This window comes from Bombus affinis, unplaced genomic scaffold (genome assembly GCF_024516045.1).
Source record: "Bombus affinis isolate iyBomAffi1 unplaced genomic scaffold, iyBomAffi1.2 ctg00000059.1, whole genome shotgun sequence".
Lineage (NCBI taxonomy): Eukaryota > Metazoa > Arthropoda > Insecta > Hymenoptera > Apidae > Bombus > Bombus affinis.
In genome coordinates, this window is record NW_026108820.1 from 2,569,919 (window position 1) to 2,594,882 (window position 24,964).

General features: G+C 33.1%; 1 long non-coding RNA gene across 1 annotated transcript in view; it reads left to right on the forward strand.

Annotated features, from left to right (window-relative positions):
- Window positions 1-24,411, forward strand: part of LOC126926892 (uncharacterized) — a 72,111-nt gene extending 47,700 nt beyond the window's left edge. Inside the window, exon 2 of the long non-coding RNA XR_007714995.1 lies at window positions 24,143-24,411. This is a non-coding gene — a long non-coding RNA (uncharacterized LOC126926892). The remainder of the gene's footprint in view (window positions 1-24,142) is intronic.
- Window positions 24,412-24,964: the final 553 nt, after the last annotated feature.

Consider the following 24,964-nt stretch of genomic DNA (forward strand, 5'->3'; position numbering starts at 1 on the left):
ACGTGCGTGTGTGAATGTGTGCGAAGGATGATGCTGAAGGGGCGGTTTTCCATCCAAATAGGCACAGTGGCACCTTCGTTGGCGTCGTCTCCTGATGATCTTTTGACAATTTGGTTTTATTTGACAATATGAGATATATTTTGCTCCTTGTAGATTTATATGTCCATATTTTCTATATATTAAATCGTGTATATTTTATATTACTTTCTTGTTATTAGGTTATTAGTTGTGTAACTCCAGTTTCTGATCTATGGAAAGTGGTGAAACGTCTTCACGAAATACAATTTCATTCGTTTTCCTCCCTTGCATTGGCACGCTGTGAGTGGTGTCGACTTCCAAATGAGGTTTGTGCATCTTGATTATTATGCTGTTACGTCGCGTGAAAGGGTCCGCGCGACGTACTTTAATGTCTGACCGTCCAGACCCAAACGTCATTAGAGAACCCTCAATAAAACTAAGGCCCACCATAAACCGATTCTCATTAGCTTGCAGAAACCTTGAATCCTGCAAGCATTTTCGGTTTATAGCGGGTACTTAAAAGGTCCTTAGGTTTATTGAACGTTCTTAAATATTACGGAGTAAGCTGGTAGTTATGACGGGAAAAATTGTTAATTATATGACAGGGAAAATCAGGCATTTAGAGATTAGAAACATCTGGGTTTTCCCACGAGTCATGCCGTTAGGATACTTCCATATCCCAACTTCAACCGTTAACGTCTTAGCTAATGGTAACGGGGATCTGTGTCCTCACATTCATAACGGAAAGTACGAACAACGAATCAGCTTACTTCGTTAAAAACCTCCATCGTCATTGAAACAGTCTGTCGTTCGTAGTCGTTCGAGTCAGTCATTTCGTAGTAGTACGAGTTAGTCGTTCGAGTAGTACGAATCAGTCAGTCGTTCGAGTCAGTCGTCAGTGCAAGCCACCCAAGTCAACCAGTCGGAGTCAAGCAGTCGACGTCTCCTCATTCAGTCTTTCGGTTGATCCCGTTGATTCGATTCAGTCAAGGTTGGATCTGATCAATCGCCACATCTACTACGACCCACGAGCCTTCCTCTCTCAGATTGGCAGTCAGAATCTGAGCAAGATCCAGGCAATCTTCAGACTCAACGACGTTACTATTGTGTGTGATTAAACGAAGCTGTTGGAGAAAAATATAATCATAACCCTACCAATCACGGAGTTATATTAATTCAACCACCCCTATTATCTTAACGGAAATCAGGGGATCGATCTACTCGCGGCGTCGATCATTAGGATCGTAACGGGAATTTACGACTCCCGTTGACGTGTTTCCTCGCGATTACGTCTCCCCGCGATAGCTCGAAAATACATATGCGTTTAATGATAGATACGGAGGTATCTTTGTCAGAGGTTCCCATGCGGACTGTCTCGGTGTGTATCTTGTTATGATTTCTTTTATTTAGTTCATCCTGCTTCTTTCGTGTTTTATTCACTGCATATGATATTTCAGTGCAAGAAGAAGAAGAATTGTAAAGAATCCGTAAGTGGCCCTAGAAGACGCAGTCATCGTGTGAGGTGTTGTCGGCAGGAACGAAGAGTCGAAGTTGTTGAAGAAGTCGTGTGACATTTGTATTGTTTCTGGTTATATACAACGCTATTTCACATATCTATGTATATATATGTCGGGTTGGCGTTAAGATTTGAGTTAGGGTTGAGGGCGTGAAACGAATCCCTATTGGCGCTAGACGTGATCATTATGCAATAGAGGAGATATTTACTAGTGCAAATATGACTATGATGGAATTGGACAAGTAATCGCGATAATTAGATACTCGAGAAGCTAATGACAATGATCCTAGGCTCACTAACGAATTCGCGGTCAAGGGGATGACGAACTCTACTGTTCTTCAGCGTCTAAGTTGTACTCAATGTTAATGCACGAGGCAATCACTACGTATCTGAGAGTTACTTGAATCGTCTTTTAGATCGTACCGGAGAGAGGTTCTCCATCACGGTAACGCTGTCGAGGAAAACTATGATGGGTGTGCCCAAGGGCACGAAATCATCGGATTCGTGGAGAAAAGCCTTCATTCGGAAAGTGAGGGAAATTGGCGTTACTGTTAATTGGTCAATTTCCATGTTGGTGGTTAGGGAAGGGTGCTAGCCGCCCTTAAGAGAAAGTTCGAGAAGAGGAAGCGTCGTTGGTGAGAAAAATAGATTTCTCCTATTTTCTCGTAGTTGGGACGAGGACTGTTTGTCGGTTTGAAGGACTTTAGTTAAACAGACCTTAAGATTTATAGCAGGTCCTCGGGCTAGCTGAACATGTACTGTGGAGACGCGTCGACATCTGGTAATCATCTTACTCAAAGAATAGAGTCTGCGTGTGGCGAGCCACGGGACAGAAATCGTTGAAATGCTTACCGTCGTGCCCCGTCCTAAGTATTTCTTTTAAGGAGAGTTATAGAGTTACTTCATGCCTTTGTTAGACAAAACGTTCATCCCTTGACCGCGACTACGTTCGGCGACTGGTTGTCGCCTCGAGCCCGAGCTCACTATCATAAATCTCAAATAAGTACAGTCGAATCGAATGACAACAGTTTCTTAATTCGGCTATGGTGAAATCTAAATTACAATACTAGGGGTCTTCCCAAAGTTCCGAAGGGAAGGTTCCAGTATTCTTTCATCTCCGACGTATATATATATATTATTATATTATTATATATTATTATATTATTATATTAAATCTTCAGTTGGTTTAGTTGAATGTTCAGTAATGTAATTTTCACAGGGTGGTTTTGTATATTAGATGAGTAGTTGTTCGATATAATAATATGTATATATATATGTCGGAGATGAAAGAACGCCGGAGCCACTCCTTGGATTCGCGGGAATACCGCAACTCTGTAACTTAGATTAAACAAATGCCGCTCCGATTGTTCGAGATTTATGATCATGAGCTTGGGCTCGAGGCGACAATCAGTCGCCGAACGTAGCCGCGGTCAAAGGGATGAACGTTTTATCTAACAAAGGCACAGAGTAACTCTATACCTCTCAGTAAAAGAAATAGCCGTAGCGATACGTGGCAGTAAATACTTCAATAGTTTCTATCCCGCGGCCCGCCACACGCAGATTTTGTCCTCCGGGTAAGATGATCGCCGGGTGTCGGCATGCCTTTGTGGCGTATGTTTAGCTAACGTGAGGACCCGCTATAGATCTTAAGATTTAGTCAAGCGAAGTCCGTCAAATAGACTTTGTTGCAACTACGGGAAGATAGGAGAAACCTATCCTCCACGAGCGTTGCCCCCCGTCAACAACCTCCCCTCAAGGGCGGCCAGCATCTCTTTCAAAACGCTGATATGGAGATCGACCAATTAGCAACAGCGCTAATTTCCCTCTCCTTTGGAACGAAAGCTTTCTTTGACGAATCCGAGGATCTCATATCCTTAGACCCACCCAATATAGTATTCCTCGACGACATCGTCGAGACGGAGAGTCATTCTTTCGTACGATCTCATCGACGAATGACAGTGCTACCTTACAACCAGTGAATACCTCACATCTAGTTAACAAAGAGTTAGACTTGAACTGTGCGAGAACATAAGTTTCGAACTTAAGGTCATTATCACTAGTGCTACGAGTGCTTAATCTTGTTAATAAGCCCGTGCTAATAAACTCTCCATTGTATCACGACAATGGCTAATTCTAATGAAAATTCATTAAACGCCCATCTCCATAATCCTGACTTGAATCCGACATATATATATATTATGAATTTTTCCCAAAGATACGCGTACGCATGTGTATATCTATATATGTGTGTGTCGCACAGCAATCTTGTATACAATTTTCACTTTAATTAGAATGCTGATGTAGTGTAGTATATTTTATTTCTTTTATTTATTTTATTAGAATACCAATTATTCAGATTCACGAAGTAGGTCACACACACAGATATGCATAAACGTGTGTGTATACACATGTGTTTTCGCAGAGAAATCTCATACATTTGAATCGCGGCTTGTTTTATTTATTGGTTCATTTAATTATTTCATTTTATTTGTATTTTATATGACATTGCTGATTGGTTGTAGTGTTTCTTCTTATTGATTCATTTATTCCATTTTGATTGTCTGTCGTATAATTCTTTTTCTTTTGATTGGTTAGTTATTAGTTAATTTATTATTATTGGACGTGTTTAATTATTCATAAGTTATTGGTTCGTGGCGTCACGTGCGGAACGCGGGATGTGACAGTATATTGTTACGTTATAACGTATAACGTTATATACTATTACCATGTAACGTATAATGTCATATATTATTACGTAATAACGTATAACGTTCTATATTGTTACGTTATAACGTATAACGTTAAATAGTGTTACCATATATCGTATAACGTTATATACTATTACATAATAACCTATAACGTTGTATATTGTTACGTTATAACGTATAACGTTATATAGTATTACCAGGTAACATATAACGCTATATACTATTACGTATACTATATGTATACTATTACTTTTACGTTATAACGTATAACGTTATATAGTATTACCATGTATCGTATAACGTTATATAGTTTTACCATGTAACGTATAACGTTATATACTATTACGTAATAACGTATAACGTTGTATATTGTTACGTTATAACGTATAACGTTATATAGTATTACCATATATCGTATAACGTTATATACTATTACGTAATAACGTGTAGCGTTGTATATTATTGCGTTATAACGTATAACGATATATAGTATTACCATATAACGTATAGCGATATATAATACTACGTAATGACGTATAACGTTATATAGTAATATTATATGTCGTATAACGTTGTATATTGTTACGTTATAACGTATAACGGTATATAGTATTACCATGTAACATGTAACGTTATATAGTATTACCATGTAACATATAGCGTTTTATACTATTACGTAATAACGTATACCGTTGAATATTGTTACGTTATAACGAATAACGTTATATAGTATTACTATGTATCGTATGCCGTTATATACTATTACGTAATAACGTATAATGTTGTATATTGTTACGTTATAACGTATAACGTTATGTAGTATTACCATAAATCGTATAACGTTGTATACTATTACGTAATAACGTGTAGCGTTGTACATTCTTACGTTATAACGTATAACGTTATATAGTGTTACCATATGGCGTATAACGTTATATACTATTAGGTAATAACGAATAACGTTATATAATGTTACGTTATAACGTATAACGTTATATAGTATTACCATGAAACATATAACGTTATATAGCATTACCATGTAACATATAACGTTATATAGTATTACCATGTAACATATAACGTTATATACTATTACGTAATAACATATAACGTTGTATATTGTTACGTTATATCGTATAACGTTATATAGTATTACCATATAACGTATAAAGTTGTATATTGATACGTTATAACGTATAACGTTATATAGTGTTACCATATGGCGTATAACGTTATATACTATTAGGTAATAACGAATAACGTTATATAATGTTACGTTATAACGTATAACGTTATATAGTATTACCATGAAACATATAACGTTATATAGCATTACCATGTAACATATAACGTTATATAGTATTACCATGTAACATATAACGTTATATACTATTACGTAATAACATATAACGTTGTATATTGTTACGTTATATCGTATAACGTTATATAGTATTACCATATAACGTATAAAGTTGTATATTGATACGTTATAACGTATAACGTTATATAGTACCTCCATATAACGTGTAACGTTATAGAGTGTTACGTCATAACGTATAACGTTATATGGTGTTACCATATAACGTATAATTATCATACAATAAATGTGTATTTTTTTAGACAAATATCCCGGTTCCATATTTACGTACCTTTTACTATTACGTAATAACGTATAACGTTGTATGTTGTTACGTTACAACGCATAACGTTATGTAGTATTACTACGTAACGTATAACGTTATATACTTTTACATAATAACGTATAACGTTATATAGTGTTTAGTTATATCGTATAACGTTATATGGTGATACCGTGCAACGTATAGCTTTGTATATTGTTATGTTATAACGTATAACGTTATATAGTGTTACCGCATGGCGTATAACGTTATATACTGTTACGTAATAACCTATAACGTTGTATATTGTTACGTTATAACGTATAACGATATATACTATTACGTTATATCGTATAACGACATATAGTATAACCATATAACGTAAAGCGATATAAACTGTTACGTAATAAATTATAACGTTATATAATGATACGTTTTAACGTATAACGTTATATAGTATTACCATATATCGTATGACGTTATATACTATTACGTTATAACGAATAACGATATATAGTATTACCATGTAACGTATAACGTCATATACTATTACGTAATAACGTATAACGTTGTATATTGTTACGTTTTAACGTATAACGTTATATAGTATTACCATATATCGTATGACGTTATATACTATTACGTTATAACGAATAACGATATATAGTATTACCATATCACGTATAACGATATATACTGTTACGCAATAACGTATAACGTTGTATATTATTGCGTTATAACGTATTACGGTATATAGTATTACCATATAACGTATAACGATATATACTATTACGTAATAACGTAAAACGTTGTATATTATTGCGTTTTAACGTATAACGATATATAGTATTACCATATAACGTATAACTTATTTAGTATCACCATGTAACGTATAACGTTATATACTATGACGTAACAACATATAACGTTGTATATTGTTACTTTAGAACGAATAACGTTATATAGTATTACCATATAACGTATAACGTTGTATATTGTTACGTTATAACGTATAACGTTATATAGTATTACCATATCACGTATAACGATATATACTGTTACGCAATAAAGTATAACGTTATATAGCATTATCATATATCGTATAACGTCGTGTATTGCTACTTTATAACGTATAACGTTATATAGTATTACCATATAACGCATAAGATTATATACTATCACGTAATAACGTATAGAGTTGTACATCCTTACGTTATAACGTATAGGGATATATACTATTACGTAATAACGTGCAGCGTTTTATATTCTTGCGTTATAACGTTCAACGTTATGCAGTACTATCATATAACGTATAACGTTATATACTATTACGTTATAACGAATAACGATATATAGTATTACCATATCACGTATAACGATATATACTGTTACGCAATAAAGTATAACGTTATATAGTATTATCATATATCGTATAACGTCGTGTATTGCTACTTTATAACGTATAACGTTATATAGTATTACCATACAACGCATAAGATTATATACTATCACGTAATAACGTATAGAGTTGTACATCCTTACGTTATAACGTATAAGGATATATACTATTACGTAATAACGTATAACGTTAAATAGTATTATCATATATCGTATACCGTTGTATATTGTTACGTTATAACGTATAACGAAATATAGTAATACCATATAACGTATATCGTTATATAGCGATATGTTATAACGTATAACGTTATATGGTGTTACCGTGTAACGTATAGCGTTGTATATTGTTACGTTATAACGTATAACGTTATATAGTATTACCATGTAACGTATAACATTATATACTATTACGTAATAACGTATAAGGATGTGTATTGTTACGTCATAACGTATAACGTTATATAGTGTTACGTTATAACGTATAATTATCATAAAATAAACGTGTATTGTTCGATACAAAAATTCCGGTTTCACATTTACATACTCTTTACTGTTACGCAATAACGTATAACGTTGTATATATTGTTTCGTAATAACGTATAAGGTTATATAGTATTACCATATAACGCATAACATTATATACTATTACGTTATAACGTATAAAGTTGTATATTCTTACGTTATAACGTATAACGATATATAGTCTCACCATATTACGTATAACGATATATACTATTACGTAATAACGTATAACGTTATATAGTAATATCATATATAGTATAACGTTGTATATTGCTACGTTATAACGTATAACGTTATATAGTATTACCATATATCGTATAAAGATATATACTATTACGTAATAACGTGCAGCGTTTTATATTCTTGCGTTATAACGTTCAACGTTATATAGTATTACCATATAACGAATAACGTTATATAGTATTACCATGTATCGTATAACGTTATATAGTTTTGCCATGTTACGTATAACGTTACATACTATTACGTAATGACGTATAACGTTGTATATTGTTACGTTATAACGTATAACGTTATATAGTATTACCATATATCGTATAAAGTTATATACTATTACGTAATAACCTATAACGTTGTACATTGTTACGTTATAGCGTATAACGTTATTTATTATTACCATGTAACGTATAACGCTATATACTATTACGTATACTATATGTATACTATTACTTTTACGTTATAACGTATAACGTTATATAGTATTACCATGTATCGTATAACGTTATATAGTTTTACCATGTAACGTATAACGTTATATACTATTACGTAATAACGTGTTGCGTTGTATATTCTTACGTTATAACGTTCAACGTTATGTAGTATTACCATATAACATGTAGCGTTGCATATTCTTACGTTATAACGTATAACGATATATACTATTACCATATATAACGTATAACGATATATAGTATTACCATATGGCGTATAACGTTGTATACTGTTACGTTATAACGTATTACGATATATAGTATTACCATACAACGTATAACGATATATAATACTACGTAATAACGTATAACGTTATATAGTATTATGATATAAGGTATAACGTTGTATACTATTACTTCATAACGTATAACGTCATATAGTATTACCATATAACGTGTAACGTTATATAGTATTACCATGTAACGTGTAACGTTATATACTACTATGTAATGACGTATAACGTTATATAGTATTACCATATAACGTATAACGTTATATACTATTACCATGTAATGTATAACTATATATGCCATTACATAATAACGTATAACGTTGTATATTGTTACGTTATAACGTTTAACGATATATAGTATTACCATATATCGTATAACGATATATACTATTACGTAATAACGTATAACGTCATACAGTGTTACCATATAACGTATAACGTTATATAGTATTACCATGTAACGTATAACGTTAAATACTATTACGTTATATCGTATAACGTTGTATACTATTATGTTATAACGATTAACGATATATAGTATTACCATATATCATATAACGGTATATACCACTACGTATTATCGCATAAGGTTATATAGTATTACCATATAACGTATAACGTTATATAGTATTACCAAATATCTTTTAACGATATATAGTATTAGCATATATCGTATAACGTTATATACTATTACGTAATAACGTATAACGTCATGCAGTGTTACCATATAACGTATAACGTTATATAGTATTACCATTTAACGTATAACTATATATACCATTACGTAATAACGTATAACGTTATCTAGCATTATCATATATCCTGTAACGATATATACTATTACGTAATAACGTATAGCGTCATACAGTGTTACCATATAACGTATAACGTTATATAGTATTACCATGTTACGTCTAACGTTATATACAAATACGTAATATCGTACAACGTTGTATATTGTTAGGTTATAACGTTTAACGTTATACATTGTTACGTTATAACGTATAACGTTATGTAGTCTTAACATGTAACGTATAACGTTATATACTTTTACGTAATAACGTATAATGTTATATACTATTGCGATATTACTTATAACGTTGTATGTTGTAACGTTATAATGTATAACGATATATAGTGTTACGATATAACGTATAACGTTATATAGTATTACCATGTAACGTTTATCGTTATACTATTACGTAATAACGCATGACGTTATATAGTGTTACCATGTAACGTATAATGTTATATACTATTATGTAATAACGTATAACGTTATATAGTATTATGATATAGCGTATAGCGTTGTATACTATTACGTAATAACGTATAAGGATGTATATTGTTACGTTATAACGTTTAAAGATATATAGTATTACCATATAACGTATAACGGTATATAGTATTTCGTAATAACATATAACGTTATATATGTCGGATGTACGTCAGGATTGGGGGTGGGGGTGTTAGGTGAATCTTCGTTGAAATTAGCCATAGGTGCGGTGTAACAATAGTTGAGTTTATTGACACAAATTAGGGAGATTACAGCGTCGATAGATAATCGCAAGGTTTCGATATTCGCGGCACTACGACAATGGTCTCGGCTCCGGCAACGTTTCCGCGGTCAACGGATGCTGAACTTTACCCTTCGTTTGCGTCTAAGTTATACTGTATATTAGAGCAAGGAGCAATTATTACGTATACGAAAGACAGGTCGATTACTGATGAGATCGCACTGGAGAGTGACTCTCCATCGCGGTGACGCTGTCGAAGGAAACTATGATGGGTGTGCCTAAGGGCACCAGATCATCGGATTCGCGGAGAAAAGTCTTCGTTCGAAGGGTGAGGGAAATTGACGTTGCTGTTAATTGGTCAATTTCCATGTTGGTGGTTAGAGAAAGATATTAGCTGTCCTTGGGGAAAGTTGCTAGCGAGAAGCGTCGTTCGTGAAAGGATAGATTTCTCTTATCTTCCCGTAGTTGGGGCACAGGCCATTTGTCTATTTGAGAGACTTTGTGTAATTGAAATTTAATATTCGTAGCGGGTCCTCGCCTAGCTAAACATATACTGCGAAGATGCGTTGGCATCTGGCAATCGTCTTACCCGAAGGACAAAGTGTGCGTGTGGCGAGCCACGGGACAGAAATCGTTGAAATGTTTACCGTCGTGCCCCGTCCCAAGTATTTTTTTTATGGAAAGCTATAGAGTTACTTCATGCCTTTGTTAGATAAAACGTTCATCCCTTGACCGCGACTACGTTCGGCGACCGGTTGTCGCCTCGAGCCCAAGCTCATGATCATAAATCTCGAACAATCGGAGCGGCATTCGTTTAATCCAAGTTACAGAGTTGCGGTATTCCCGCGAATCCAAGGAGGAGCTCCGGCGTTCTTTCATCTCCGACATATATATACATTTCACAATGTAATTTTCCATTATGTAAAATATATATATGCATATGTATATGTGCGTGCATTGTTATTCTCATTGCTTCTCGGATCGTAAATTGGTTGAATATTCCATAATGTGGATTTCGTATATAATTCTCTAGGTTCGTAGAAATGTAATTCTATATATTTATTTCTTTGCGTTTTAATGGTTTAATAATGTATACATACATATATATATATTATGAATTTTTCCCAAAGATACGCGTACGCATGTGTATATCTATATATGTGTGTGTCGCACAGCAATCTTGTATACAATTTTCACTTTTATTAGAATGCTGATGTAGTGTAGTATATTTTATTTCTTTTATTTATTTTATTAGAATACCAATTATTCAGATTCACGAAGTAGGTCATACACACAGATATGCATAAACGTGTGTGTATATACATGTGTTTTCACAGAGAAATCTCATAAATTTGAATCGCGGCTTGTTTTATTTATTGGTTCATTTAATTATTTCATTTTATTTGTATTTTATATGTCATTGCTGATTGGTTGTAGTGTGTCTTCTTATTGATTCATTTATTCCATTTTGATTGTCTGTCGTATAATTCTTTTTATTTTGATTGGTTAGTTATTAGTTAATTTATTATTATTGGACGTGTTTAATTATTCATAAGTTATTGGTTCGTGGCGTCACGTGCGGAACGCGGGACGTGACAGTATATTGTTACGTTATAACGTATAAAGTTATATACTATTACCATGTAACGTATAATGTCATATACTATTACGTAATAACGTATAACGTTGTATATTGTTACGTTATAACGTATAACGTTATATAGTATTACCATGTAACATGTAACGTTATTTAGTGCTACCATGTAACGTATAACGTTATATAGTATTACCATGTAACGTAAAACGTTATATACTATTACGTAATAACGTGTAGCGTTGTATATTATTGCGTTATAACGTATAACGATATATAGTATTACCATATAACGTATAACGATATATAATACTACGTAATGACGTATACCGTTATATAGCAATATCATATGTCGTATAACGTTGTATATTGTTACGTTATAACGTATAACGTTATATAGTATTACCATGTAACATATAACGTTCTTTAGTGTTACTATGTAACGTATAACGTTATACAGTACTACCATGTAACGTATAACGTTATATACTATTACGTAATAACATATAACGTTGTATATTGTTACGTTATAACGTATAACGTTATATAGTACTACCATGTAACATATAACGTTATATAGTATTACCATGTAACATATAACGTTATATAGTATTACCATGTAACGTATAACGTTATATACTATTACGTAATAACATATAACGTTGTATATTGTTACGTTATAACGAATAAAGTTATATAGTATTACTATGTATCGTATGCAGTTATATACTATTACGTAATAACGTATAATGTTGTATATTGTTACGTTATAACGTATAACGTTATGTAGTATTACCATAAATCGTATAACGTTATATACTATTACGTAATAACGTGTAGCGTTGTACATTCTTACGTTATAACGTATAACGTTATATAGTGTTACCATATGGCGTATAACGTTATATACTATTACGTAATAACGAATAACGTTGTATAGAATTATCATATATCGTAAAACGTTGTATATTGTTACGTTATAACGTATAACGTTATATAGTACTACCATATAACGTGTAACGTTATAGAGTGTTACGTTATAACGTATAACGTTATATGGTGTTACCATATAACGTATAATTATGATACAATAAATGTGTAGTATTTTAGACAAAAATTCCGGTTCCATATTTACATACCTTTTACTATTACGTAATAGCGTATAACGTTGTACATGGTTACGTTATAACGTATAACGTTATCTAGTATTAACATATAACGTATAACGTTGTATATTGTTACGTTATAACGTATAACGATATATAGTAGTACCATATAACGTATATCGTTATATAGTGATACGCTATAACCTATAGTTATCATACAATAAACGTGTATTTTTCTATACATAAATTCCGGTTTCATACTTACAGACCTTTTACAGTTACGTAATTATATATATAATATTTATTATATAGTATTACCATGTATTGTATACCGTTATATACTATTACGTAATAACGTATAATGTTGTATACTGTTACGGTATAACGTATAACGTTATGTAGTATTACCATAAATCGTATAACGTTATATACTATTACGTAATAACGTGTAGCGTTGTACATTCTTACGTTATAACGTATAACGTTATATAGTGTTACCATATGGCGTACAACGTTATATACTATTAGGAAATAACGAATAACTTTGTATATTGTTACGTTATAACGCATAACGTTATATACAATTACCTTGTAACGTATAACGTCATATACTATTACGTAATAACGTATAACGTTGTATATTGTTACGTTATAACGTATAACGTAATATAGTATTACCATGTAACGTATAACGCTATATACTATTACGTATACTATATGTATACTATTACTTTTAAGTTATAACGTATAACGTTATATAGTATTACCATGTATCGTATAACCTTATATAGTTTTACCATGTAACGTATAACGTTATATACTATTACGTAATAACATATAACGTTGTATATTGTTACGTTATAACGTATAACGTTATGTGGTATTACCATATGGCGTATAACGTTATATACTATTACGTAATAAAGTATAACGTTGTATATTCATGCGTTATAACGGATAACGATATATAGTATTACCATTTAACGTATAACGATATATAATACTACTTAATAACGTATAACGTTATATAGTATCACCATATGTATAACGTACACCATAATGTACAACGTTCTACATTATTACGTTATATCGTATAACATTATATGGTGTTACCATATAACGTATAATTATCATACAATAAACGTGCATTTTTCTATACGAAAATTCCGGTTTCATATTTACATACCCTTTACTATTACGTAATAACGTATAACGTTGTATACTGTTACGTTATAACGAATAACGTTATATGGTGTTACCGTGTAACATGTAACGTTATTTTGTGTTACCATGTAACGTATAACGTTATATAGTATTACCATGCAACGTATAACGTTATTTAGTATTACCATGTAACGAATAACGTTATATAGTATTACCATGTAACGTATAACGTCATATACTATCACGTAATAACGTATAACGTTGTATATTGTTACGTTATAACGTATAACGTTATATGGTATTACCATATATCGTAAAAGGTTATATACTATTACGTAATAACGTGTAGCGTTGTATATTCTTACGTCATAACGTTCAACGTTATGTAGTATTACCATATAACGTATAACGTTACATGTTCTTACGTTATAACGTATAACGATATATAGTTTTGCCATATAACGTATAGCGATATACACTATTACGTAATAACGTATGACGTTGTATATTATTGCGTTATAACGTATTACGGTTTATAGTATTACCATATAACGTATAACGATATATACTATTACGTAATAACGTAAAACGTTGTAAATTATTGCGTTTTAACGTATAACGATATATAGTATTACCATATCACGTATAACGATATATACTGTTACGCAATAAAGTATAACGTTATATAGTAGTATCATATATCGTATAACGTTGTGTATTGCTACTTTATAACGTATAACGTTATATAGTATTACCATATAACGCATAAGATTATATACTATTACGTAATAACGTATAGAGTTGTACATCCTTACGTTATATCGTATAACGTTATATAGTATTACCATATGTCGTATAACGTTATATACTATTACGTAATAACGTGTAGGGTTGTATATTCGTACGTTATAACGTATACCGATATATAGTCTCACCATATTACGTATAACGATATATACTATTACGTAATAGCGTATAATGTTATATAGTAATATCATATATAGTATAACGTTGTATATTGCTACGTTATAATATAACGTTATATAATATTACCATATATCGTATAACGATATATACTACTACGTAATAACGTGCAGCGTTTTATACTCTTGCGTTATATCGTTCAACGTTATGTAGTATTACCATATAACGAATAACGTTATATAGTATTACCATGTATCGTATAACGTTATATAGTATTACCATGTAACATATAACGTTATATAGTATTACCATGTAGCGTATAACGTTATATACTGTTACGTAATAACATATAACGTTGTATATTGTTTCGTCATGACGCATAACGTTATATAGTATTACCATATAACGTATAACGTTGCATATTGTTACGTTATTACGTATATCGTTATGTAGTGATACGTTATAACGTATAATTATCATACAATAGACGTGTATTTATCTATACAAAAATTCCGGTTTCATACATACATACGATTTACTATTACGTAACAACGTTTAACGTTGTATATTGTTACGTTATAACGAATAACGTTATATAGTATTACCATATAACGTATAACGATATATACTATTACGTTATAACGTATAATGATATATAGTAACATCATATATCGTTTAACGTTGTATATTGTTACGTTATAACGTATAACGTTATATGGTGTTACGATATAACGTATAACGTTATATAGTATTACCATATAACGTATAACGATATATAGTATTACCATATAACGTATAACGATATATACTATTACGTTATAACGTATAACGATATATAGTAATATCATATATCGTTTAACGTTGTCTATTGTTACATTATTACGTATATCGTTATATAGTGATACGTTATAACGTATAATTATCATACAATAGACGTGTATTTTTCTATACAAAAATTCTGGTTTCATACATACATACCATTTACTATTACGTAATAACGTGTAGCGTTGTATATTCTTACGTTATAGCGTATTGCGATATATAGTATTACCATATAACGTATAACGATATATAGTATTACCATGTAACATATAACGTTATATAGTACTACCATGTAGCATATAACGTTATATACTATTACGTAATAACATATAACGTTGTATACTGTTACGGTATAACGTATAATGTTATATAGTATTACCATATAACGTATAACGATATATACTACTACGTAATAACGTATAACGTTATATAGTACTACCATGTAACGTAATAACGTATTACATTGTATATTGTTACTTTATAACGTTTAACGTTATATATTGTTACGTTATAACGTATAACGTTATATAGTATTACCATATAACGTATAACGATATATACTATTACGTTATAACGTATAACGATATATACTATTACGTTATAACGTATAACGATATATAGTAATATCATATATCGTTTAACGTTGTATATTGTTACGTTATAACGTATAACGTTATATGGTGTTACGATATAACGTATAAAGTTATATAGTATTACCATATAACGTAAAACGATATATAGTATTACCATATAACGTATAACGATATATACTATTACGTAATAACGTATAACGTTATATAGTACTACCATGTAACGTAATAACGTATTACATTGTATATTGTTACGTTATAACGTTTAACGTTATATATTGTTACGTTATAACGTATAACGTTATATAGAATGAACATGTAACGTAAAACTATATATACTATTACGCAATAACGTATAAAGTTGTATATTATTACGTCATAACGTATAACGTTATATTTTATTACCATGAACATACAACGTTAAATACTATTACGTAATAACGTATAACGTGGTATATTGTTACCCTATAACGTATAACCACATATACAATTACGTAATAAAGTATAACGTTATATAGTGTTACCATGTAACGCATAACGTTATATGCTATTACGTAATAACGTATAACGTTATTCTTACGTTATAACGTTTAACGATATACAGTATTACCATATACCGTATAACAGTATAGACTATTACTTAATAACTTATAACGTCATACTGTGTTAGCATATAACGTATAACGTTATATGATATTACCATGTAACATATAAACTTTGATACTATTACGCAATAACGTATAACGTCATACAGTATTAGTATATAACGTATAACGTTATATGGTATTACCATATAACGTTTAACGTATAACGTTATATACTATTACCATGTAATGTATAACTGTATATAGCATTACGTAATAACATATAACGTTGTATATTGTTTCGTTATAACGTATTACGTTGTATATTGTTACGTTATAACGTTTAACGATATATAGTATTACCATATATCGTATAACGATATATACTATTACGTAATAACGTATAACGTCATGCAGTGTTACCATATAACGTATAACGTTATATAGTATTACCATTTAACGTATAACTATATATACCATTACGTAATAACGTATAACGTTATCTAGCATTATCATATATCGTATAACGATATATACTATTACGTAATAACGTATAGCGTTATACAGTGTTACCATATAACGTATAACGTTATATAGTATTACCATGTAACGTATAACGTTATATACAAATACGTAATATCCGTCAACGTTGTATATTGTTAGGTTATAACGTTTAACGTTATACATTGTTACGTTATAACGTATAACGTTATGTAGTCTTAACATGTAACGTATAACGTTATATACCATTACGTAATAACGTATAATGTTATATACTATTGCGATATAACTTATAACGTTGTATGTTGTAACGTTATAATGTATAACGATATATAGTGTTACGATATAACGTATAACGTTATATAGTATTACCATGTAACGTTTATCGTTATACTATTGCGTAATAACGCATGACGTTATATAGTGTTACCATGTAACGTATAACGTTATATACTATTATGTAATAACGTATGACGTTATGTAGTATTATGATATAGCGTATTGCGTTGTATGCTATTACGTAATAACGTATAAAGATGTATATTGATACGTTATAACGTTTAAAGATATATAGTGTAGCGGCACTCGAGCACGGAACTTTCCAACGGCTTCGCGACACAAAGCGCTATACCTTCAAAGCCTAAGGCCGACGTGCCTAATGTGCCATCGATATCCCTATGGTTCTTCCGCCGAATATTCGGAAGAATGCACGCACGGCAACCGCCGCGGTACATCTAATAAACGCGTGTGTAGTGGGCTATCGAAGGGCAACTAAGAAAAGAATCCATTTGGTTTCGAACAAAAGAGTCATTCTGCCTCAAACTGCGAAGTGCGAAAGGTTCAGCATCATAGCGAAGCAAACACAAGCCGAGATACGCGATTGTAAACTCTCGATGGTTAATCATAAGTGTGAATCGTATAAATTGTTGATCTGTTGATTGTTAATAGTAATAAACTTTTTGTTGAACATCTGAGTATTCCTTCCGCACCTATCACGACACACCACCTCAATAGTATTACCATATAATGTATAACGGTATATAGTATTTCGTAATAACATATAACGTTATATATGTCGGATGTACGTCAGGATTGGGGGTGGGGGTGTTAGGTGAATCTTCGTTGAAATTAGCCATAGGTGCGGTGTAACAATAGTTGAGTTTATTGACACAAATTAGGGAGATTACAGCGTCGATAGATAATCGCAAGGTTTCGATATTCGCGGCACTAGGACAATGGTCTCGGCTCCGGCAACGTTTCCGCGGTCAACGGTTGCTGAACTTTACCCTTCGTTTGCGTCTAAGTTATACTGTATATTAGAGCAAGGAGCAATTATTACGTATACGAAAGACAGGTCGATTACTGATGAGATCGCACTGGAGAGTGACTCTCCATCGCGGTGACGCTGTCGAAGGAAACTATGATGGGTGTGCCTAAGGGCACCAGATCATCGGATTCGCGGAGAAAAGTCTTCGTTCGAAGGGTGAGGGAAATTGACGTTGCTGTTAATTGGTCAATTTCCATGTTGGTGGTTAGAGAAAGATATTAGCTGTCCTTGGGGAAAGTTGCTAGCGAGAAGCGTCGTTCGTGAAAGGATAGATTTCTCTTATCTTCCCGTAGTTGGGGCACAGGCCATTTGTCTATTTGAGAGACTTTGTGTAATTGAAATTTAATATTCGTAGCGGGTCCTCGCCTAGCTAAACATATACTGCGAAGATGCGTTGGCATCTGGCAATCGTCTTACCCGAAGGACAAAGTGTGCGTGTGGCGAGCCACGGGACAGAAATCGTTGAAATGTTTACCGTCGTGCCCCGTCCCAAGTATTTTTTTTATGGAAAGCTATAGAGTTACTTCATGCCTTTGTTAGATAAAACGTTCATCCCTTGACCGCGACTACGTTCGGCGACCGGTTGTCGCCTCGAGCCCGAGCTCACTATCATAAATTTCGAATAAGTACAGTCGGATCGAATTACAACAGTTTCTTAGTGCGGCTATGATGAAATCTGGATTACAGCACTAAGGGGGTCCTCCCACAGCTTCAAAGGAGAGGCTCCGGTGTTCTTTCATCTCCGACACGGCCATTCTGATTATCACACGTCCTCGGGTGGATCAAAAATATTGGGTTTTCCTAACATTAAACTTGATATAACTGGTATTTTGTTCCTTTATAGTTTAGCTAAATTATATTGTACTGGTCTCTTTATGGCTTAACTAACTGTCCAAATAGGTCAAGGGCCCAGGTTAACAACAAAAATTTCGATCGGACGTTCAATGATAAAGTATGGAGGAAAAAAAAACACAAAAGTCAGTATCATTACGGTTAGTATTCAAAGCGCCAGTTGCATTTTGTGAGTTACCGGTCAGACCGTAATGACATGACAGATCATTTTCGATTTCGTACACGGATGAGTCTCAGTTTGTTGGATCATATTACCGCACTGGGCGTGTGTGGACACACTGAATGCGGGTGCATTGACGTAATAGGTGTGTATGGAGACACTGAATGCGAGTGCAGCGTATGGAGATACTGAACACGAGTGCATTGATGTAATAGGCGTGTATGGTAAGGTTGCCAGTGTCACGTCGGAGACGCAAGAAATCACGAAACCGATAGATCGCCGGTGATCTTGTGACAACGACCATACCCAAATAAAATAAATAAATAAAAAAATCCTACAATGTTAATATTTATAATCTAATATTAAGATTATTATATTATATCGTATTAATTGTTATATTACAATAGGAAAATTAGAAATCAATCTGGGAATCTACGTGGAAGTTACAAGCGAAGCTCCAAAATAACAACTACGTTAAATATTTTTTGGCAGGAAAATCATTGGGTAGAAACTAGTTTTTATTTAAACGAAAGCCAGTTTTCAATTTCTCCAAAAGCGATACGATTCAAGAATTTTAATCGTTAATAATTCTGATTACGAATAATCATTACGAACGATTCGATTTGTTCCTCGGTCGCTCGATAATAATTTTAGATCATGGGAATTTAATTTGAAACAGTAATCAATGGAAGTGACCTGAATTTTTGTTCGGTTATCGAACAGTGACCATTATCAAGGAAAACCGAATTTTGCTTTGGTTACCGATAACCATTATCGATGGTGAAATTGATTTTCGATTATCGCCAAGCAATATCGATGAAAAAAATATTTTCTAGTCACATTCGACTATCGTCGATATTTATTGACATTGCTGATAATCGGTTTTCACTGGCAACGTAAAAAAGCCTAATTATAAAACTGATATGTTTTATTAAGCAAAGAAAAAGATACGAAAATGTACGAAACAAAGCATAAGATAAAAGATATCACGGTGCAACTGTTAATAAAAATATTCTACTGCGATATCTTTCATCCTATTCGTTTCATATATTTTCATATCTTTTTGTTTGCTCGATAAAACACACAAGTTTTATGAATAACTGCGAACACACGTACTATTGGCTTGTTAACTAGGTGATTGCGGGTTTTGTCATTAGATGATATTGACAAAATTCGCAATCACCTAGTTTCCAACCCAATAATTATCAGTGACGTTAATAACGATTGATAATATAGCCAGTGATAATTGACAATGTAGAGCAAATTTTTGCCATCGATAATGGTCATCGATAACCAAAATAAAATTTTCTCGCCACGGATAACAGTTACTCGTAACAGAAAAAAAAAAATATTTTAAAAATCCGGTCATTTATGTTGGTTATTGGTAACCAAACTGAAATTTCTCTCGTCGATAACGATTACCGGCAATCAAAAAAAAATTAATCCGTTTTAACGGTTATTCGCGATCAAAAATTTTTTAATTAAAAACATCAACCTTCATATCGCAACTTTACAAACTTCTCTTGTAACAGTTATGATGTCTTGTAATTGTAACATTTATGGCAAATATACATTTAGCGAAAAATTAGTATACAGCATGAATAGAAGTAGTCTTAAACATTACAACTGGTGATAAAGATCGTTTCGCTAAATATCGTGGCTTAACACAGCGAATAATTGACTGCTCAAATATTTTCATCGTCTTTGCGCGACGAATATTTTATGTAACTTCTGGATACGGTTTTGCAGAGAAATTAGAAATTTTAGAAATTTCACAATCACGTATAATCGTGGCTCGTCGTGCTGTTAATGAAGTTTCTAAATATTTCGTGTAATATAGAAAAAGTGAAAAGTTTCTAAGAGTCTTCGAGTATCTTCGTGCGTCTCTGTGTGCGTATAATCGAGCGTCTTTAGATCGCAAACGTAGATCGAGGAAGAAATTGCGCGTCTTTGACCGGTTAGGCGGAGCAAAATTGTACGTTAAGAGATTAAAGACTGACACTTGCCAGGGTTACGAGTCATCTAGAAAAATAAGCTCCCGTAGAATATCACCTGAACGCCAATTTTGTCTCCGACTACGAGCACACGTAGTCCTATTACGCTGTTCTCTAGGGGGAGACGAGTGGAGAGCGAAAGAGAAGGCAGAGAAGAGCTCTCCGAGGAGCATCATATTAGTTTGAGAATTTTCTCATAAAAACAGGCTGAAATTTAAAGTTGATTTGAAACTAGAGATCGGTTTTAGAAAGGCTACCGGTTCGATTGGATCTCAGGCTGAAAGTTTCATCTACAATTATATCTCAAATATTTGTGCAATTTTATATCTTCTTGCGTGTATTGCGTATGCTAAAAATCCGCAATTTTAATTATCACGTTTCGCACGAGACCAGCATTCGCGCAAATACTTACGAGCGAGAATTTATTCAAACAGTATAAATCTAATCTACAGTAATCTACAGTTAAAACTACCTAGAATTTATTTTATAATAATATGGCGTTAATTACCGTCGTTTCGGCACTTGCAATTTTTCGAGAAGAATCGCTTCATAGCGTTGCACAAACGATAAACAATTAACATTGTCGTTATCGAACTCAATTTGTTACGAACTGTCGTCGCATTCGTGCAATTTATATTTAGCATAAACCGTACGCTTAATACAACCTTACGGTTATTAGCAAATTCCTTGTTAGCATATTCCTTATTAACAATTATTTCTAGAAACGAGATAACATTTGCTTGCCGAACTTATCAGAATATTTGTCTCTCGTTCGTTTGCGTTTATTAGCTGAGCGTAATTCTCGCAATGGTAACGCTTCTCCGGGTTCTCCAGTTGCTGTGTATGATATCGTATAAAAGATAAATGCTTCGGTTAAGAGTAAATTTCGAAAGAAACTATTCGTTAATTTGCCAAGGATTCGTATTCTTCTAATTACACTTGCTAGCCAAGTGTAACTACCACAATCGATGCCAATAGCCCAAGTTCGATCGTAACAGGCGGATCGTTTCTAACTAATTTTACGTAGAACGTTCTGATCGATATTATCGTCGTCCCACTGAACCAGTTGTTCGCGTTTATCGCGTCGCGTCTTAAAATCGGGCAATTGTCTGGTTTGCATGATTCGTTCGACGAACGGTAACGCAGCTGTACGCACAGAAACCGATAAATCGGCTCTACAAACTGATTAGACCTCTCGTTTAGAAAGACGGTGTAAATGAACATAAACACGTTTGTACGCGAGAGCCCATAGAAAGGAAATTCCGCGTACACCGGCAGAAACGACTAGCTTAATTTCAACGACAGCATCGTTTCTGAGAATTGAGCATTCATCGTTAAACATCAAAGCGTTGGCTTTCAGAGATGTACAAGTTTCTGTATGTCACGGTGTACACGTCAAACGTTCCTTGATTCGATGAAATGCAGCCTCTACTTTGCTCGATTTGTCACGGATTAGTTGCACCGTGCAAGCAAGGTTTATACTTAGACTTCAAAGTACCGAACATCGATAAAACACAACGCAGGTACGTGTTCTAAACGATGACACGAGCTTCCAAGTTTTCCAAGGAAAAATTGTTTCCCGCTGTTTGCGCGGTGGCTCGCGCTGCTATTCCAACGTTCGCAACGGAAAATTTTTTCCAAATGCGCATTACGCGACACTTTCCGAAAGTTTGTTAACGCTGTAACGAGACAGGAATCGCTGCGAGAATTATAACAGTGAAATTTGAAACGAAACCGACGATGCAGATGGAAATTACGTTATTCTGGACATTTACTTGTGAACGTAGTTTATTTAGTATTAGTGAAAAATTAGCACACGGTATGAACAATAGTTTTAAACGCACTATTAGTCTCAAAAACGATCTCGCTATTTACCGTGGCTTATCGACGTAGCGAACAAAATTGGTTTTTCCAATAATTCGATCATCTTTTTTCCGATACTTGTGTGATACATTTTCAAATCTGTTCCGCATTTTGCACGTATAATAATAATAATCACCATAGTTTTATCTCGTTACAGCTCCAGTGAAATTTCGAAATTATTCGGTGCGATATACCCAATGGCTTGAGAAAGCGTTCCAACGTTTATCACGGAATGTTTTCACGAATGCGCGATGCGTGTCATGCGAGATATTTGGAAATTTCGCTGGCGCTGTAACGAGACGCGAGTATTGTATTGGAAAAATTTGAAATGGATCGGAAAATGTATATGGAAGTTACAGGACCCTTCTCGAAAATTATCGATAGCTCAAATATCAGGTTGTACAACAAAAGAGTCTTTCGTTTTATAAGAAAATAATAGACGCACGACGTTTCTTGTTTCCTTTATTTTATCGAACTACGTACGTTCCATTTTGTTCTATTAAGGTAAAGACCACGACATTTGACAGATTAGCTGTCGTGTTTGTATAAAGATGCATTGTCGTAAAAGACATATTCGTAGAGGAAAGACACTTTTGGGGCAACCTAATATTTGGCTGAACCTGACAAAACTGTACGCTTGTAATAAATAAAAAAAAAGCCTGCTACGCCCTTTCGATCTTTTCAGCTCGAGTTATGTATGGGTCGACCCAATTACGTTCTTACAACGTTAGAGGATACCTTCGTTTTGAAGAAAATGAAAAAAGATCGCACATTTTCGTTTCAATTTTCTTGATTAAAAATTTTCTCCCAACGTTACAAATATGTTTTATTATCGTTAAAATAGGGACAGACTCGAAAGTACAAAAATTGAAGAGTCGCAACTGATGTAACGAACATAATCATGATAGTCGTGTCTCGTTACAGCGTTAACGGGATTTCAAAATGTTTAGCATAATACGCGATCCTACGCAAAATTTCCGCCAACTCAGTCAAGTTTCGGCTATCCGAGTCTCGTATTATACGATGTGTTTCCAGCTTTCTCCTAACTGCGCGTTTTTTTTTTCGAAGTTTTAACGCCGGCACCGCGCGAACAAAGTAAATAGAATAATTGAACTTTTAATCGATCAAATAGTCAACTAAACTGAAACGCACGTACGATGTTAAGTTATCGAAATCAATTTTACGATTTTACCGTACGAACGCCGGTATCATCCGACC